General features: G+C 38.2%; 1 long non-coding RNA gene across 1 annotated transcript in view; it reads left to right on the top strand.

The window, feature by feature from the left end:
* LOC140520390 (uncharacterized) overlaps nt 1-19,767 on the top strand; it is a 179,508-nt gene extending 159,741 nt beyond the window's left edge. The window contains exons 3-4 of the long non-coding RNA XR_011972488.1: nt 18,391-18,492; nt 19,519-19,767. This is a non-coding gene — a long non-coding RNA (uncharacterized lncRNA). The remainder of the gene's footprint in view (nt 1-18,390; nt 18,493-19,518) is intronic.
* Nucleotides 19,768-21,158: the final 1,391 nt, after the last annotated feature.

Below are 21,158 nucleotides of genomic sequence, written 5' to 3'. Positions count from 1 at the left end.
CACAGAAAAGAGGCATGATAAAGCTTTTACAGGGGAGGGGGAAAAGGACAAGGTGAGGGGAAGTGAGTAAACCTTACTCTCATCAGAATGGACTCAAAAAAGAAATAACATACACTTTCAATTGGGTATAGAAATCTATCTTATCCTACAGGAATGTAGGGGGAAAGGGGATAAGAGAAGTGCAAGCATGAGAGAAGGAAGGGAAGATTGGGGGAGGGGTAGCAAAATAGTTTTGAGGAGGCACAGGGTAAAAGGAGAGAGAGAATAGAATAAACAGGGGGAATAGGATGGAGGGAAATACAATTAACAATGGTCACTGTGAAAAAAAGTGGAAGCAAGTTTCTCTGATAAAGGCCTCATTTCTAAAACACATAGAGAACTGAGTCAAATTTATAAAAATGAGAGCCATTCCCTAATTAATAAAAGATTAAAAGATATGATCAGTTTTCTGATGAAGTAATCAAAACTCTCTATAAGCATATGAAAAAAATACTCTCACTAATGATTATAGAAATGGGAATTGAAACAATTCTGAGATACTACCTTATATATATATATATTAGATTGGTTTATAGAACAGCAAAGATAAATGACAAATATTGGAGGGAATGTGGGGAAAATGAGACATTAATGGATTGTTGATGGCGTTGTGAACTGATTTAATGGTTCTGTAGAGCAATTTGGAATAATGGCCAACAGATTATAAAACCATGCATACCCCTTTGAGCTAGTAATACCACTATTAGGTCTCCCAAAAGAGATTTAAAAAAAAAAAGAAAGGAAAAGGACCTATATGTCCAATAATATTTATAGCAGCTCTTTTCTGGGGCAAAGAATTAGAAATTAGAAATTCTCCATCAATTGGTGAATGGCTGAACAAATTGTGGTATATGATTATGATGGAATACTATTATATTATAAGAAATCATGAGCAGGATGCTCTCAGAGAAACCTGGAAAGACATACCAGTTGATGTAAAGTTACAGCAATACCGTACTACAATCAACTGTGAATGACTTAGCTATTCTTAGCAATATAGTGATCCAAGACAGTTCTGAAGGACGTATAATGAAAAATGCTATCCATCCCCAAAGAACTGATGATGCCCGAATTCAGATTGAAGTATTCTTTTTTACTTTATTTTTCTTGAGGGGTTTTTTTGGCTGTTCTTTTTTTTAACAATATGACTATTATGGAAGTGTTTTGTATGGCTGCACATGTATAGCCTCAATCAAATTGTTTGCCTTCTCAATGAGGTGGGTCGATGAGAGTGAAAGGGAGAGAATTTGGAACTGAAGGTTTTGCAAACAAATGTTAAAAATTGTTTTTACATGTAACAAGGGAAAAATTAAATAGTATATAAATATTTCTTTAAAAAAAGAAAAAAAAACCCTATGAGTTAGGAAATGTAATTTCAGGGATTGTGACTCTGCTTAACAGAGAGAAGAACCAGATATGGATTCCAGAAGAGTACTAATCCTTGAAGCTCAACAGTAAGCTGCACCTAAAGGAGACCCTTCTAATGATTTCATGTATAAAAGGTCTTCTGGGGTGGGAGGATTTTTGTCCTGTATACATATTCCTTACTACCATTGTCCTTTAAGTATAAACCCATTCTTTCAAAGGTCCTTATTTATACAAGGGAAGAGTATGTTTGTGTTCCTGGTTGGGAGAATGTTTATGTAGTTTCTTTCTTTACTATATCTTTTCTATAAATAGCCCTTTAGAAAAAACTAATTGATGTCAGTTGATTGATTCATATTTGGGAGTAGCACACTGGATGTGTTTGGTGCCAATGCAACATTCACCAGCACCTACAGAGGCCACGAATATCCTGGCACAATTCTGAATCATGAAATACAACAGACTCCACATGAAAGACAGAACCAAAACATTTTTTTCAGACACCAGAAAGCCAAATCCAACATAGTAATAAAAATCTATATACAATAATAATGCAGAGGACAACACCATCCCCAAGCCTTCCCCCTGCTGGGCTTCCCACAAAGAAGCTTCATTAGACAAATCACAAGCAGGGTCCCTTAAACAAAATTACAAACAAGCTCTTTCATTCACACTAGCCAGCAGCCTGCTTACCTGCAGCCTTCCTAGCTCTGACTGCTCTCATGACTAATTTTCTTTCAGCTCTGCTCTAGCTCTTCTTCTTCCTGTTCTACCCTTCCTGTTCCACTAGTTCAGCAAATTCCTCCCACCACAGGCTCCATGTGACTCAGACTTCCATGTGACCTGCAGGTCACATGGATCTATTAATGAATGGGAATCACCTTCCCTTTTAAATTACCATTACAATGTGACCTCAGGAGGACAGTACTGGAAACTCAAACCCCTCATGGTTATCTCTAGAACCTTAAGAGGAACAGTTTAAATTTTTCTAGTCCCTCCATCCCACTTAAAGAAAGTGACAATATGCTATACCATAATCAAGTGAGAAAGAAAAAAATCTCAACTGTTCACTGAGTTTGGACAAGACTTGGAAACCTTGAATTAATCAGAGGAATCTCAATTGGCTTGGCCAAGAAGTCTGTTAACATAGGGTAAGGAACTTGGTAAAATCCTCAAGCCTATATAAAACCAGAAAGCTGGTTGAGAGCTCAAAATATCATGGCAATGGAGAAGAGAGGGTGTTTTACTGGAACCTCTGGGAAACCATCATTTGAGGGAAAAGAACTGTGCCTTTGGATGAGGTTTCTATCTTGCTCTCCAGCCCACTTTAGTCAAAGGGGAACTTTGCAAGCTTTGAAGTCTCTGGAAGATTTTGGACTTCCCATCAGTGTTCTATCCTAATAATATCAGGAACATCTGAAAACAGTGTCTCCGTCAGGACACAGAAGAAGCCTGGACATATTCAAGGCTCTACAAAGAGTGAACAAAAAAAAATACTGTGCTATAACTGAGGGGAACATCTTGGGGACTTCAGCAAAAGGATTTATATGATCTGTGAACTGTCCCTTTGTGACAAGTGCTCTAATCTGAGCCTATTTTACCCAGGACTGTATATATTTCTGGGAGAGTATGCCATAGATTTTTGTGAGGATTTTTTTTTAAACCAGCTGTTCTCACTCTAAAATCCTGGTAGATACCCCTTTCTAAAAGCCACTTACCTATCTATGTCTATCTAATTGATATCCACTGATAATCATGGCAAGGAGCAACCCAGTGGGGGCTCCTGAGCTATAGCATAAGGAAAATAGCCTGAAGAACACTGTAGAACATTGTAACTACACTGTTCAGACATGACTTATCAGTAATTATAGGAATCGGGATAAGGACCTTTAAGGCATGTGCTATATATACACACATATATTCATGTATATATGTATGTATAGATATGTATATATAGACATATACATATATACATACACATATATGTGCACATGTATATATACAGATATGTGTACATGTATATATACAGATATATACAGATATGTGTATGTATGTCTGCATATGTGTACATATGTACATATATACAGTTGTGTTTGGATGTATAACTAATGCTCTAAAAGACTTATATATGCTTTGAAAAGATTTGAAATGGGGTATAGTTGGAAGTGGGTAGCTAGGTGGCACAGTGGATAGAGTGCTAGGCCTGGAGTCAGGAAGACTCAGCTTCTTAGGTTCAAATCTGGTTTCATACTTATTGTCTGTATGATCTTGGACAAGTTGTTTGCCTCAATTTGCTCATCTGTGAAAAATGAACTGGAGGAGGAAATGGCAAACCACTCTAATATCTTTGCCAAGAAACCCCCAAATGGAATCACAAAGAGTCAGATACAACTGAAATGACTAAACAGCAACAACATAGTAAGAAACAACACTAGACTAGTTGTGTCAGGAGTGCTTGGCTCAGATTCCTGCTCTGTCATTAACAAAGTCAGCTCTATGAGCTTGAATATGTCATTTCCATTTTCTGGGCCTCAGTTTCCTCATCTGTAAAATGAGATTTCGGGATTAGATGATCTCCAAGGTGTTTTCCAACTGTACTAACCTAGATCACTGTGGCTAAACCTGGGCTTTGGCAAGAAACGAGCCAGTACAACATACAACTGATGAATGTAAACTGGGATAAGCAAATGCGGTATTAACTATGTGGATATTAAAAATATGGGCCATACTTTCCATCCATTTTTATTTGTGAGGTCTCCCTGAAATGGTCTATAAAACCTGGGAGCTTGGGCAGCTTTTCTCTGGGGGAACACATAAACTGCAGCAGCTGATCCTGGTAAAGTCGGTTATATGGAACCTTAGAAATCACTGCTGATTTGGGGAGTATTTATGGCCTGTGTGATGTACAGAAATAGTAAAACCGAAAAGCCCCAGTTTCCATCTGTGCTGCATTAGAATGCCATGCATGAGAAGAGGAGCCATTTTTCATGGAAACTGGTGGTAGCCCTGTAGAACCCCTTTCTTTGATATCCTATGCTACCACACATGATATAGTATAAACAGACTGACTATAAATCTGAACCTCGCTAGCCCTGAAAGTTGAAACATTCCAGCATTCACTTCCCAGCTCAACAAGGCTTCCAAAGGGAAGCCTGCCCAGGTCAGGTATTCCCATCTCCTTTCCTTCCTTGAAGGTTGTAATAAAGGTTGTAACTTTGACATTCATCTCTCGGATTTTTGTTATCTCTCCCTGTCTGCCCAAAGCCAAACAAAGACTCACCCGTTGGGTGAAGGGTGAGAGAGGAAAGAAGTGGAAAGCTCAAAATGTGGGGCATCTTGGAAGGTAGAAGCCAAGTGAGAAGCCAAAATAAGTACAGTCTAAGAAACGAGGGATAGCCATGATTATCCATTCAAGATGGGAAAGGTTAACTTTTCATTTCCTCACCACATTTAACCATTAATTTCTCAGCTTTTATTTCAGCATCAGCTCGGTGATCTGGGCAGGAACAGTCTCCTGCTTTATCTACAACCATTTGAAACCAGAGAGAGCAGGTTCAAGCAGATGGCTTTCAGTTCTTAACGAGTATTTTAACAGCTTTTTTTGATTCTGTCAGTCTGCAGGCTAGGGAGAGAGGGGTGGGGGTGGCAGGCCATTGACTGCCTGATTTTGTTGTGGTTGGGGAGGGGGGCGTTTCTGGCTTGGTTAGTTTTATTATTATTGTTTTTAACTTTTAAAAGATCTCCATCTAGACTAAGTCCCTTTCTTTTTCTTAGGATTGAATAAAAGGAAGTCTGAGTGTGTGTGTGTGTGTGTGTGTGTGTGTGTGTGTGTGTATGTGTGTATGTGTGTGAGTGTGGGAGGGATGGGAGGTAGGGAGGAGGAAAATGTCTCTGGGTTACAAAGAAAGATTACTGAATTTGGAATCAGAGGACATCTTTTTAGATTATAACTCTGCCACTTGCCAACTATGTTTCTTTCCTTGGATGGATCACTTGCCATCTCTGAGCCTTAGTTTCTTCATTTGTAAAATGAAACAGTTTAATGAAGTTATAAATGCTATGATCACCCTATATTCTTAAGTAATGACTTCTTATAAGCACTCTCCATCTCTCAAATTATTGTTGTTCAGTTGTTTTCAGTCATGTTCAACTTTTCATGATCCTATTTGAGGTTCTTGGCAAAGGTCTTGGAATGCTTTGCCATTTTCTTCTCTAGCTCATTTTACAGATGAGGGAACAGAGGCAAACAGAGTTAAGTGACTTGCCCAGGGTCACACAGTTAGTATGTGTCTGAGGCCAGACCTGAACCACAAAGACAAGTCTGACTCAAGGCCTAGCACTCTAACCACTGAACCAACCAGCTACTCCAAAACAAAGGGTTTAACACAGTTCTAAATCCTACAATCCTTAATAGTTTCTTATAAGCACTGTCTATCACTACAAGGGATTCAGAAAGGATCTTAGACAACCATCCTCTTCTATCAGGCTAAGATTATTGTAGATCCTAGTAACCATCACAGAACAATAAAATGATATTTTATATAGATACAAAGATACACAGACATCACATATTGATGGTTATAGTATGAAGGAAACTTGGGGACCTTCTAGGCAACTAGTCTAACTCATTTTAAAGATAAAGAAACTGAGCCCCACAGTGGTTAAGTGACTTACTTAAAGTCATATGTCTATATTCAAACAGAGATCCTTTGGTTTCTAACTCAATACTCTATCATGATGCTTAGACTTAGAAAGATCTTAGAGTTCATCAAATCCAACCCCATAACTTCACAAAGTTCCGAACTGAGTCTCAAAGGAACTAAATGTTGAAACGCATAACAGTTTTCTGGAAAGAACTGGAGTTAGAATCAAGAAACTGAAATTTGTGTCCCATCTCTGCTACTTAGCAGCTTTGTGATCCTGAATAATTTATATAACCTCTCTGAGACTCAGATTCCTTATTCCTAAACTATAAATGAAATCTTTCATTTAGCTACCTTTCAGGGCTTTTGTGGAAAAGATACTTCATAAACCAGAAAACCAGTCGTGTAGAAGTATTACGAGTGTTTCTAGCAGAAAATTAGTTCTTTAAGGACAGAGACACTTAAATTGTTGTTTTGTGTTCTTCAGGACCAAACTCAATACCCGGCATATCATGGGTGCTTAATAAAATCTCCTGAACTGAAATGTATTTTCTGGAACTCAGGTCTTCTGCCTCCCAGGCAAATGTTTTTTGTTGTGTAGTTCTGAGTCTCCAAGCATAGTTAGTATGTCTCTGAAATCTGCATTCATTCATCTTTTTTTTCCCTCCGCTTATTCCATAAATAGAGAATGTTTCAGTCAAATGTATACACAGTTTGAGTGTTGATAAGACAATTAGAAATGTGGATGCAAATGTGCTCATTTATATAATTGTGTGATAATGCTGTGAGTTGGCATTGGTGATGTGTCATATATGATTGCACTAATTGAAATATGGAAGAAAAGTAGAAATAGAGTGGTAAAATTACATCTGACTTTTGAGAGACATAATTAGATTTTAAAGTGTTTTTTGAAAATCAGAAAAGCGTTATTCAGATGCAAAGACAATGGAGATATAAATTTGAAGTCTAACTATTCAGCAGACTCACATACAACAAATATTTGGTAGGGTCATACTATATTCTGGGCAGTGTGTTCAGTGCCAGATCCATTGGAGATGAAGCAGTTCTAGTGCTCAGGGAATTTACAATCCAGTAGGGAGATAAGACACAAACACACAACTACAATAAGCAATATTACACAATAAGTGTATCACAGAGGTGACACAAAATGCTATGTGGAAGTACAAAGGGGAAGGGTTTTAAGGTGGTATTTAAATTGGATTTTAAAAGATCAGGAAATCAAGAGGAAGAAGGAGGACATTTCAGACATAAGCAAAGCCTGAGTAAAGGCACACATGTAGGACAACACAGTACATGTTTTGAGGACAAAGAATTACTCCTTTTGACCACAATGTTGAGTACATAGAAAGGAGGGATATGAGCTCCTATATAAGCTGAGCTCCATTATAAGATAGACTTGTGCCAAATTGTCTAAGACCTTGATTGCCTTGTTTTATTTGTATTTTTGGTAGGCAAGAGACAGTCATTGGACTTTTGGTTTGGGTTTGTTCTTAGCAAAGGAGTGATATTACCATATCTATGCTAAAGGAAAAAAATATATTTTTCCAGTTAGTAAAAGTCAAATTGGAAGGATGATGAGGTGAGAATATCCATAAGAATGGTAGAGCACTCAGTATGTAGAACATTATGGATACAATCAGACTTTTCTTTGGTTTTGTGTTCAGTAATTTCTGATTCTTTGATGTCCTATGGATCATAGCACTTAAGGCTCTTCTATCCACCACTGTCTCCTGAAGCCTCTCCAAGTTCATGTGCTTAGCTTCCTTGACACTATCTAAAGACACACAAGTAGGACAATACAGTACAAAGTCATACGTCTATATTCAAACAGAGATCCCTTGGTTTCTAACTCAGTACTCTATCATGATGTTTAGACTTAGAAAGTCTCATCTTCATCTATCTCCTTTTACTTTTGCCTTCAATCTTTCTCAGCATTAGGGTCTGTCCCCTGCACCACCTAGCTGTCCCATCTGTCCCAATGGGTTAGAAAGTTTTCCTTTTTTTTGTTGTTCTCTCTTTCTTCCTCCTTATAAGGGATGACTTTATGAAAGATGAGGGGTAAGGATACAGTGGGAAGTGTGTTAAAAAAAATCTGCAAGAATATTGTTTCTTTAGTCTGGGAAGATGGCAATTAGAGGCTTCACTGTTATGTTGGTTGTGGGAGTAGAGAGAAAGTAAGAGATCCAAGAGATATTGGGAAAATAGAATAGAGAGGATCTGGTAACTGGATTGACTGGATATGATACATTATATAAAGGTAAAGGAAAAGTCATGGGAAAAATATGGAAAAGGAAGTGAATGGTGGTATCATATATGAAAAGAGTGAAATTAGGAAGAATAATAAGTTAAGGCTATAATAGTCTTGTTTTAGACGTGTAAAGCCAAGCAAAGTAGGATCTTTGGCTGTTTTTTGTTTTAGTAAGTATAATGCCTATATTTGAATGTGATTAAAGAAGATCTTTCTCACCCGTTGATGGGCCTGCCCATTGAGGGAAGCTTTATTAGGGGAGTTGTTTTGTAGGAGGGTCCCAAGTACCTTTTGTTTTATCTGTTGAGGCACTAGGTCAGAGGGTCATGCCCTCTGGCTCTGAAAAGTGTATAGATACTTGGAGGGTGAGATTTTATTTTGGGGCTTACTGACTGAAAGTGTTTGTTTGGCCAGACTAATACTCTGGGAAGCCGCTAAGGAGCCCCATCAACTTTGAAAACCCAGATGTTGATGTTTCCCTCTCTGGTAACTATGGTCAGACAGTTGGACATATCTGTTGAATTATGATGTATGTATTGATTATGGTCAGACAGAGGAAGTCATGTTTGTTGATCTTTGATTTCTCTGTATTTTCTCTGAAGTTCAGGGTGCTGACTTTTTCCTCTGAACTAACTGAATGATACATGTGCTTGAATAAAGTGATTGTTAACCCCTCAAAAGTTGCCTTTCCTTCTAGAGAAGTCCAAAGAACCTATGATAGCAGGCCCTCCTGTATGTGTAGGGGTGCTTACTGTTACAACATGCTGAATGCAATGATAGTTGTGGGTGATATATCAATGGTGATATACAGTAGGCAGTTAGAAATGCTGGTCTGGAATTCAAGAAAAAAGTCTAGAATAAAGATATAGATGAGGGAGTCATCTTCATAGATTGAAGCTAACAACTAGAAATCAGTCAAGCAATCACACATATTTTATGTATATCTTAAGCATGGACAGCTAGTTGGCACAGTGGAGAGAGTGTCAAAGTTGAAGTCAGGAAGATTCTTCATCCTGAGTTCAAATCTGGCCTCAGACACTTACCAGCTATGTGACCCTGGGCAAGTCACTTAACCTTGTTTGCCTCAGTTTCCTCATCTATAAAATGAGCTGCAGAAGGAAATGGAAAATCACTCCAGTATCTTTGCCAAGAAAAAACAAGATGGGGTCACAAAGAGTCAGACATGACTGAAAAACAACTCAACAACAACAAAAAATATCCTAAGCATGATGTTTGGCCATGGAAATAGAGACAAAAGATAATTCATGCCAGTGAGAGTATATATTCCATTCATTCTATGTTTAAGAAAACATGCTGCTCAAAAACTATATTTTATAAGATTTGGACCTGGAAGGGACCATTAACGTCATCTAAGGTCTTCCTCAAGGTTACAGAACTAATAGGTGACAGAGCTGGAACTCAGACCCAGGTAACTCCTAAATCCTGTGTTGTTACTGCTGTTGGTGGTAGGGGTTTTTTTCAGTATGCCACAGCTGCAGAAAGAAATTCGGCAGAAAGAGGTCATGTAGGGCCTCATTTACCTGGAAGCTGGGTAGAAGAAACAGGAGGTGTGAAGCATCTGTGCCTACAGGTCCATATGCAGTGAGTTTGTTCTCCAAAATTCACAGAAGTGATGGCAAAACCTTGGATGAGTTATTTTCCCTGAATTATAGGCTGTTATATTCTGTCAGAATCATCATTACAAGGATGTTCAAAAAAAAAAACCAAAAAACCCTGTGATTTCATCTCTGTAGGGAGTTCCCAGTGAGGAAATTCTTCAAATAATACAGACTGGCAACTTTTCTGCAATTTACAATCTCAAAAACGAGACTTGCCTAAGGTCACATAGCCACTATGTGGTAGAAGCAAGGCTTGATTCCAAGTTTTCTTCAGGCTGAAGCCAGCTTTCCATCTAGTACAACAAGTATATGCATTAGTTCCTAAAAGTAGATGTGTTTTATTGCAATTCTCCACATTAATGAATGGCAGCTTGGTTAACATGGGGAAGAATGCCAAGACTAGGGTCAGGAAGACTTATTGATTTCAAATCTGGCTTTAGATATTTATTTACTAGCTGTGTGACCCTGGGCAAGTCACTTAACCCTGTTTACCTCAGTTTCCTCATATGTAAAATGAGCTGGAGAAGGAAATGACAGTATCTTTGCCAAGAAAATCCCAGATGGGGTCAACAAAGAGTCAGATATGACTGAAACAACTGAACAACAATATCAATGAGGTATATCCTCTGTGTAAGGCATTAAAATATATCCTATATTAAATACAAAACACCCATGACACAGTGTCTGACTTAAGAAGTTTAAAATATAATTCATCTTTTTTAGAACATTTTAAGGTTTACAAACCCCCTTTCTCATGATGATCCTTTGAAGCAAGCATAAAGCAAATAAGATTAGGATTATGCCCATCTTATAAATGAAGAAAGAGGATGAAATGGTGAATTTATTTGCCTCACCAATGTAGCAAGAGTTAGAGTTAGGATTCAACCTCATCTTTCAGTATTCAAAGTCCTAAGTCTTTCCCGCTATGTTGCATTGCCTTTTAATATGAGTCCATGTGCTAAATAAAAGTATGGAGGAAGGAGTAATATTAACTGACACTGATACATAAAAGTTGCAAACTATCTTATAATTGCAGCAGTAGTGCATATCAGTGTCTCTGTGGAGGGCAGGGTGGTTGGATGCCCTCTCCTATTATTTCATTTAGCATAGAAGTGATACATGATACATCTCAGGTACATGTAGTCCCTTTCCCTATATCAAAAAAAAAAAAGCTATTATAATTTCCATTCCTTGAATCCCATAGTTAGAAAATTCCTAATATTCAGTCAGAAATTTATTTTTCTGCCCAAACTTGAATTGTTATTTCTAGATAAACCATAACTTTCTGATGTTTGGGTGAAAAAAAGGAAGTCAATTTTATCATACTGTGAGTTGCTAGATAGACACAAGGAGGGGAAGTAGAGGAAAAAGCAGACATTTTGGGGAATCTCCCTCAGTCCTTGAAGATGGATACAACCTGAAGGTGCTACCTGAATGTATCTCCAAGATACAGATAGGGATCCAATGTTCTTCCTTTATCTTCCCCTTCTCTTCCACAACTTAGTTCTTTCACTTTCTCCTTACAGACTCTTTTTGGTTTCTTTCTTTCTTTTTTTTTTTTTTTTGGTCTGTTTCTCCTCCATCAACAAACAAGATGATTGTTGGCTATTTCTTCAATTTAATGAGCTTGGCTCATTAAATCCTTGGTGGGACTGGGGAGGATGGTTCCCTATTTTGACTCAGCTCTTGAAGACTCTATTATTTCCCCTCTGTCTGTTTCTTGTAAACTCTGTGTGTCCACATAAGTATTCCTGGGTATTACTCAAGTCTGCCTTTAGGGTCAAAGATGGTGGAAATCAGGATTGAAAGGGAGAATACTTATCATCTTGAACTACAGATCCCAAGATACCTATAAATTCTCAAATTCTATTGAAGTAGCCACTGCTGTTCTTATTTTCCCCATTTTAAAGAGGAGGAAACTGAGGCCAAGAAAATGGTCTAAATTATTTGCAATAGTCACACAACTAGGAAATCCTAGTCATTAATTGAATCCAGGTTTTCTGGATGATGAGTCCTATAAGTTATTCACTAAGACATAGATGGGGAAGGGGGAGAGAGAGAGAGAGAGAGAGAGAGAGAGAGAGAGAGAGAGAGAGAGAGAGAGACAGAGACAGAGACAGAGACAGAGACAGAGAGACAGAGAGAACTTATTAAGTTGTTTTTTACAAACCAGTCACTGTGCTAAGTGCTAGTGATATAAATACCACTCCCCCCCCCCAAAAAAGTCTCTGCTTTTAGTTTACATTACAATGGAAAAAGACTATACATTAAAGAAAGGTGAGCTGGAAAATGGGAAGAAAGGAGAGGTTTCAAGGCACAGAGATATCTGAAAATTGTGTGGAGATCAAGTTCCAGGCTCTATAAAGCACAAGTTCATCTATCAGAGCTGAGCATCCAATGGTCCACTGTTCCAGCTGGGAAACAGGGACTGAGGGAGATTGGAATTTTGGCCATAATTGAGGTACCATGTGTGGAGATGACTGGGAAGTTCAAAATAGATTAACATTTTGATTTTCAGAACTAAGAGAAATTTTTGAGGCTATCTGATTAAACATCCTCATTCTACAAAGCAGGGGACCAGGGTTCAGAAAAATTAAGTGACTTCTCTCAACCAAGAATAGAGATTCCACCCCCAAATTCCAATTTCATGCTCATTCTACCACATAGTACTGTCTCCTTCAGGTAATCAAGCTCAATCATTAAAAATAAGTAATGATACAAGAGCACAGGATGCAAGCAAGTACAGTATTCAGACTAATGAACATGTTACATATGGACTTAATGAGAAGCAGAAGATTCTTGGCCTTTACTTTCTCCTGCCATGCCCTGTGTTGTTTTTATGGGCTCTATGGCTATGGGTGCATACATAAGCACTCAGCCAGCTGTTAATGAGAACCAGATCCATAATTGGGGTGGGATGATTGGGTCTTTGTCCCTGGAGTTTCATTTCCAGAGGACATGTTTTCTCGCCAGAGTTGGCCCTGAATTGAATCACTATATTCCAAGGACCCACCACTCTCCTACTTAATCCCATTACTGTACACCACCGTCACTAGCCCTAGCCTCCTAACAAGAGTTGTAGGGTTGAGGATCAGTGGCTGTGCCAAGAGGACTAGGGCTATAATTTCTAGAACAAGGGTCAGCAAACGACAGCCCAGGTGAAAGCTACTAATAGCTCACAGGTCATATAAATACAGGTGGCAGCAGCTGAATTTGGCCCTGCCAAATATTTTGCCAGCCCCTGCTCTAGACCTTAGATTCCCCTCGAGTTCCTAGAATCTAAGGGGTGGACTATGCCCCCTCTAACCAGTAACTGAAAGCCAGTAAATAACCTCTGTTCAAATTTCTCCCCTACCCCTACCCCCACCCCCACCTCATTCCCTGAATTTGCCTCAGGTGCCAGAAATCCTAGTTAAGGCTTAATGAGAATAAGTGTTTACTGGTGAATTTGGCTTAAACAAACAAGCATGCTGACGTTCTGAGTCTGTGACTGTTTTTCTATAGATAAACTCCCATTTCTTTAGAACCTAAACAATCAGCATGTTCAAATAAGCAAATTTGGTTGCTGAAATTCCTTTAGTGTAAACTGTCAGTGGAAATTCAAAGTGAAGACCCTCAATTAATGCAAAAAGCTCAGGGGTTCACCATCTCCTGGATGTTCCCTGTTATAGGAAAGGGACCCTCCGTGACTTAAGCCATGGATATTTTGAAATATGTTCTATGTCATATTACAGCTCTGACATATTTGCATGCATACACAAAAATATCAATAATGTATACACATTAGACATGCCCACACATATACCGAAGAAATCACTGAAAAGGTCCAGTCCCATCCTATGGAGAATATAGACATGTATAAACATACACACATATTTTAGCACAGTTCCTGGAACTCAACAGATGTTTAATAAATTATTAACTCTCTCTCTCTCTCTCTCTCTCTCTCTCTCTCTCTCTCTCTCTCTCTCTCTCTCATATACACACACAGAGTATATATACACACACACACATATACACATATATGCATACACATACATATGTGCACACACATTTTATATGCATGTATGTATATAGTCTTTATACACAAAATATACCTACATATACACATGCACATACATATATGTGCATACATATGTATACGGGGTGGCCACAACATCTTAGCTACTAAAGCTTAAAACTGCTTTAAGATGTTTGGGATACTCTGTATAGCAACTGAATCAACAGAAGAGTACAGGTATTTGACTGAAAAATCATGGGGAGTTCTGGTCCCAGGCAAGATAATATGAACACGCCTGTCAGAATCCAGCATTCTAGGGACAATGTCCAAAGTTCTAATGCAAGGAGGGAAAACAGAGATGGGGATGATGGCCATAGTAAAGGTAGAATGTGTAGGGATGGCTGGGAAGTACAAAATAAATTAACATTTTGAATTTCAGAGCTGAAAAGGACTTGTGATTATCTGATTAACAACAATAATAATAACTGGCATTTATTTAATGCTTTAAGGTTTACAAAGGACTTTACAATTGTTATTTTATCTTTTCAACAGCCTTGAGATTACAATTGAGGAAACTGAAACTGATAGAGGTTAAGTTACTCATCCAGAGTCACACAGCTAATAACTGTTGAGGGGTGGATTGAACTCACATCTTCTTGATTCAATTCCCCCTTTGCCTTATTAAACATTCTCATTCTCAAGAAGTGAGAAGAAAGAAGACAAAGAAGTTAAGGGACTTCCCTCTACCAGGAGAAGAGACCTCATCCTCTGGCTTCCAGTTTGGTGCTGATTCTATTGCAGAGTACTGCATTCTTTAATTAATCAAGATCCATCATTAGCAATGACAGGAGGGTGCAGGGAAATTGAGTTAACCTTAATTCAAGTCAGTTAACACTGATTAAAAATACCTGTTATGTGTAGCCACTGTGCTAGATGCTGAGGATATAAAGACAACAATGAAACATCCCTTTCTCTCAAGGAGATTATATTCTAATGGGAGAACACTGATTGTACACAGGTAAGAAAATGTAAGGTACAGATTTTGCGGAAAGAGCACTGACAACTGGAAGAACAAGAAAGAATTCACAGAAGGAGAACCTGAAGTGAGTTTTGAGGGATGGAATTTAAGAAATTGAAATTCAGGAAGAAATTCAGGCATGGGGTATAGAATATGAGATTCAAAGAAGCAAGTGCAGGGGTGTACTATGATAAAGAATTGAAAGAGCAGGCTGAAGGCAGGTAGCAAAGGGCCCTTAAAAAAGCCAACATGAAGAACGTATACTTTATCCTAAAGTCTATAAAGAGTCACAGCAGACTTTTGAATAGGCAAGTGACATGAATAGACTGGGGAGATAAGTAAATAATTTTAATGGTTGTGTAGAGAAAGAGTATGTACCATAAATGACAGAGACTAGGATATTTTTAGGGTTTTGGTTGGGGGCAGAGCCAAGATGGTGGAGTAGAAGAATGGACCTGTTCTAACTCTACCCCCATAGCCCATAAAATACCTGTTAAAAATGACTCTAAACAAATTCTAGAGGAGCAGAAGCCACAACATGACAGAATGAAACAGATTTCCAGCCCTAGACAGCCTGGAAGGCCAACAGGAAAGGTCCATTGCACCAGGTTCATAGCAGAGCACAACACAAACTGGACTAGAGTAAGCTTCAGGGCACGGAATCACGGGTAGCAGCTGCAGTTCCCAAATTTCTCAACACACGAATGCCAAAGATAGCTTCAAAGGTCAGTGAGAAAGCTATTTCACCTGAATAAGAAGGGAACTGTGGGGTGGGGACATGGAGGCAGAGGTGGGGTGGGGAGGGGGACAGGGGAACAGCAACTACTGCTGCAGCAGCATCCATGTTTGGGCCCTCAACCTAAAGACCCTGGGGGAATCCAGGGGCTGATCTGGGTCTCACCCCTAGTGGCAGTCCTAGGGTAAGGAAGAGCACTGGCATGGTGGAGCTGGTGAATGCTCTAGTGAGGGAATCTTACTCACAGATCCTGGGTAGAAAGGAGTACTTGTGGCTGCTCACAGACCAGAGCACAGGCCAGGAGAGGAGAAAACTTTTCTCCCTTGATTGTGCCACCTTGGAGTAACTGAGAACTTATAGGTCCCTAGAGTATACCTACCACTTGACAAAGGACTCAAAAGTCAAGTAGCTAGCTAGGAAAATGCCCCCCAAAAGGGAAAAAAATAAGACTATAAAAGGTTACTTTCTTGGTGAATAGATATTTTCTTCCATACTTTCAGATGAGGAAGAACAAAGCATACCATCAGAGGGAGACATCAAAGTCAAGGCTTCTACATCCAAAACCTCCAAAAAGAAAATATGCAATGGTCTCAGGCCATGGACGAGCTCAAAAAAGGATTTTGAAAATCAAGTAAGAAAGGTGGAGGAAAAATTGGGAGGAGAAATGAGAGTAATGCAAGAAAATCATGAAAAGTGAGTCAACAGCTTGCTAAAGGGGACAAAAAAAAACCAAAACACTGGGGAAAACAGCACCTTTAAAAATAGACTAACCCAAATGGCAAAAGAGGCCCAAAAAGCCAATGAGGAGAATAATGCTTTAAAAAGCAGGATGGGCCAAATGAAAAAGGAGGTTCAAAAGCTCACTGAAGAAAGTAGCTCTTTAAAAATTAGAATGGAGCAGATGAAAGTTAATGACTTTATGAGAAACCAAGAAATTACAAAACAAAACCAAAAGAATGAAAAAATAGAAGACAATGTGAAATATCTCACTGGAAAAACAACTGACCAGGAAAATAGATCCAGGAGACATAATTTAAAATTATTGACCTATCTGGAAAATCATAATAAAAAAAAAAAGAGCTTTGACATCTTCCAAGTAATTATCAAGGAAAACTGCCCTGGTATTCTAGAACCAGAAGGTAAAAATAGAAATGGAAAGAATTCACCAATTACCTCCTGAAAGAGATCCCAAAAGGAAAACTAGGAATATTGTAGCCAAATTCCAGAGTTCCCAGGTCAAGGAGAAAATATTACAAGCAACCAGAAAGAAACAATTCAAGTATTGTGGAATTACAATCAGGATAACAAAGGATTTAACAGCTTCTACACTAAGGGATTGAAGGGCTTGGAATATGATGTTCCAGAGGTGAAAGAAGATAGAATTAAAACCAAGAATAATCTATCCAGCAAAACTGAGTATAATACTTCAGGGAAAAAATGGAATTTCAATGAAATAGAGGACTTCAAAGCATTCTTGCTGAAAAGATCAGAGCTGAATAGAAAATCTGACTTTCAAATACAAGAATCAAGAGAAATATGAAAATATAAACAGAAAAGAGAATCCTTAAGGAACTCATTAAAGTTGAACCGTTGACATTCCTACATGGAAAAATGTTATTTGTAATTCATGAGAACTTTTTAAGTATTAAGGTAATCAGAGGGAATATATATATGTAGGTGTATATAGGTATGTATATATGTGCATATTACATATGTGTAGGTATGTATATGTACATAGGTGTATGTGTGTATATGGGTGTGTGTGTGTATAGACAGAGGGCACAGGGTGAGCTGATTATGAAGGGAGAATAACTGAAAAAATAAAATTTACCATTTAATGGATTGTACTAGGAATAAGAGAAAGGAAGAGGTAGAATGTAGCAAATCATCTCACATAAAAGAGGGAAGAAAGAGCTTTTGCAATGGAGGGGAAGAGAGGGGATGTGAAAGGAAGCAATTGAGCCTTAGTGTCATGGAGTTTGTTTAAGAAGGGAATAATACACTCAATTAGATATGGAAATCTATTTTACTTTGCAGGAAGGCAAGGGAAGACAGGGTTCAGAAAGGGAAGATAATAGAAGGGACAGCAAATTGGGGCAAGGGATAATCAGAAGCAAGCACTATTGTGGGAGGATAGGTCAAGGGAGAGAATGGAATAAATGGAGGGCAGGATAGGACAGAGGGAAATATGGTTTACAACATAACTATTATGGAAGTGCTTTGCATCATTATACATGGATTGACCTATATTGAATTGCTTTTTTTTCTGATTGAGGGTGGGGAGGGAGGGAGGGAGCAAATATGGAACTCAAAGCTTTAAGAATGAATGTTAAAAATTATTTTAGCATGCAACTGGAAATAAAACTATACAGGCAATGGAGTATAGAAATCTATTTTGCCCTACCGGAAAATATAGGGGAAGGGGGATGGAAGAAGCATGAGTAATGGAAGGGAGGACAGAATGGAGGAAGGGTTGGATGGGGTGCATGCTATCCTGGGATGGGGGGTGGGGAGATATGGGGAGAAAATTTTGAATTAAAATTCTTATGGAAGTGAATGTTAAGAACTGAAAATAAATAAATTATATATTTAAAAAATTATTTTATAATTATTACAATAGTTCCAGTAAGAGGAGATGTTGGGCCTAATTTAGTAAAACCTAGCAAATTATTGTCATGATAAGCTTCACCCATTGTTTCAGGTATCCCTGATGCTGTCACCAGATGTATAAAAGCTGTTGATGAAAACAGAATAACAGAATAGAATCTTAGATGCGGAAAGTCCCCCAAAGATCATCTAGGAGGTAAAATTATTTGTCATATGGGAAGAATGAGATGACAAGGAGAGGCTGCTATTTTGCTCACCTCAGGGTAGCAGAATTAGTAACAACAAAAACAGAGCTTTGGGCATGGTTGAATGATTTCCATGGAGCATTTATAGAACACTCTGAGAATTATTCAGAGTGGAAAGGCTTGGAATAATTATAATCTATACAAGTGGAAGAAACAAAATAGTGCGGATTTTTGACCAGGTGATGAAGTAGGGGTTGAAAATAGGAAGGAAAAAAACACTGAATTCATATTAGATGGTCTGGATTTGATTTCATAGTCTACCACCAACTAACTTGTGACTTTAGGAAGTCTTCCTAACATACCCCATGCATATGTATACACGTGCATACATGTGTGGTATGTATCCATGCACATATATGCATACATTTGCTTTCCTCTTTATCATCTGGATCATTAGTATTTACATCATATGCCTGTCATTTCAAAACTGGTTAAAAAGTGTGTGCAAGGGGATGAGGGAGGTTATGTGTAGGGAGAGAGAAAAAAAGAAAGAGAGAAAGAGAGACATAGTGGCACAGATGTTAATGTATAAATGTGTATATATACATGTATATGTCATGTGCATGTATAAATGAATGAAAATTGTGGAGAAAATACTAATAAGCAGATTAAACTTTAAAGTGTGTCATATATGTATTTTCCCCCTGAGGAGCCCTAGCTATTAAGCATTTACTAATATACCATTGTAAAAATCTGTGCGTATAGCCACATATGTATATATATATATGCATGAGAGCCTTTTAGGAATATACTTGTTTGGCATTTCCTTATATCTGACAAGGAAGATAATAATTCTGTTGTACCTTAAATGAATTTTACAAGATTCTTTTGTATCCTTATTATTTCTTTAAAGATCTTATATTAAAGACCAATTCCACTCAGTGGAAACTAAGTCACTTGCCCAGGGTCATAGAGCTAGTTGACATCCTGCGTTTACAATGCTTCTTTCCTAATTGTGCTGTTTATTGTCAAAGCAGAGATGTATTCCCTTTGCTGGTGCCTAAGAACAATGCTTTGCAGGACATCCTCAGTGGCCCCTTCCTCCCCAGTGCTGCTGTTGAGAAAGAAGAACAGCAGATATTCGTATAGAATCATCGAATTGTAGAATTGGAAGGAACCATAACGGCCATCTCATCATTCCAGGGAACTTGGCTCAACTTCATGGAGTCTTCAATGCATATCAATGTTCAGAATCAAATAAATCTATTTGTTTGTTTACTAAACTATTGAATGACCCACGAATCTCTCATTTTATTCCATTGCTGAACCTCAACTACCAGGGACTAATCAAAGTTAGGCCCGACCCAGAACACACTTTATAGTTACCTAAAACTATTAAGATAAATATTACATAAAATAAACTTCAAGTTGCTGTAGCATCAGCAAGTATATTTACTTTCAGGCTGTACTATAGCAATTACGTTGCTTACATTCATACCTTTGAAGGAAGAAAAATGAAACTTGAAATGCTCAAAGTTACCCCGGCTTTGATGAGCCAGCCGAGAAGAGGAAACTGGCTTTTCCCAGCATTTGTATAATTCATTTTGCAGCATCATATAACAATCTATTTTCTGGATTCAGACAGACATTCGAATGAACACCTTCCTCCATATGGCCAAACTGAAACTGAGGTTGTATAAACAGTTGTGAGTTAAATATAAATCAAAGATATGCTGTTAATGGGACTGACATAGTCAATGGCGCCATCTCTGAAAATACCTAAGGAAAACAGCCAAGGCAAAGGAATGTGATGGGTAAAACAATTCTTGGGTGTAAGAAGGGAAAGAAATGTATACAACGGAGGTATATCTAATCCAAATAGATAAAACTACTTTTTTCCTGTGAAATTTTAATGGGAACACCCAGGTCATTTATAAGATTGTAAACACTCAGAAGAAATGTACCCTATGAACCACCTGCATGTCTCAATGGAGATGTATTTGTTTATAAGATCTGCATGCAGATAACCACCAACTCAGCAATCAATAAACCAATCACCAGTTATTAAGATTAAAAGCTATGGAAATCTAATAATCTTCTGGATTTTTGTTTTTAGCCTTTCTCATGAAATATATCTGCTATAGACATACCTCTTGCCTATCACCTTCCTTTTTTGTTTCTGCAATCTTCTTTTCATGCTGAAAAGCTCCAAGTTCTGAAAAGCATTTCAGAGGTCCATCCCCTGAATACTCCCTAGTATCTCCTTGTTTGTGACATCAGTTAGGAAACCAATCAGACTTAAATGTCTTCCCTTCCCAGGAGAGCCCTGACCTTCACCTGATGATCACTGATTGAGAGAGCAAAAGGAAGATGTCTCCACATAGAATGAGGTCTGCCAAGCTTAGCAGGTAGCCTCTCACAAGACCATGACCACTTTTATCCTTTTCCTTAAGTTTCAAGATCATTTCACCAAACCCTTATTTGATATTCCCCAACAACTGACACCCTGGTTGTAACCTTGTATCTCTGAAGACAGAGATTCATATATGCCCTTTATGGTTAATCCCTTCTCTCCTGCTAGCCTATGGGAAATATAAGAAAGTAGGAGGCATGATCCCTGGTCTCTGGGAACTCACAGACTAGGTAGGGAGGTAACATCTTAAGGATCAGACAAGTG

Source organism: Notamacropus eugenii, chromosome 1 (assembly GCF_028372415.1).
Source record: "Notamacropus eugenii isolate mMacEug1 chromosome 1, mMacEug1.pri_v2, whole genome shotgun sequence".
NCBI lineage: Eukaryota > Metazoa > Chordata > Mammalia > Diprotodontia > Macropodidae > Notamacropus > Notamacropus eugenii.
The sequence above is the reverse complement of the archived record's forward strand: the minus strand, read 5'-3'. Positions and strand labels throughout refer to the sequence as shown.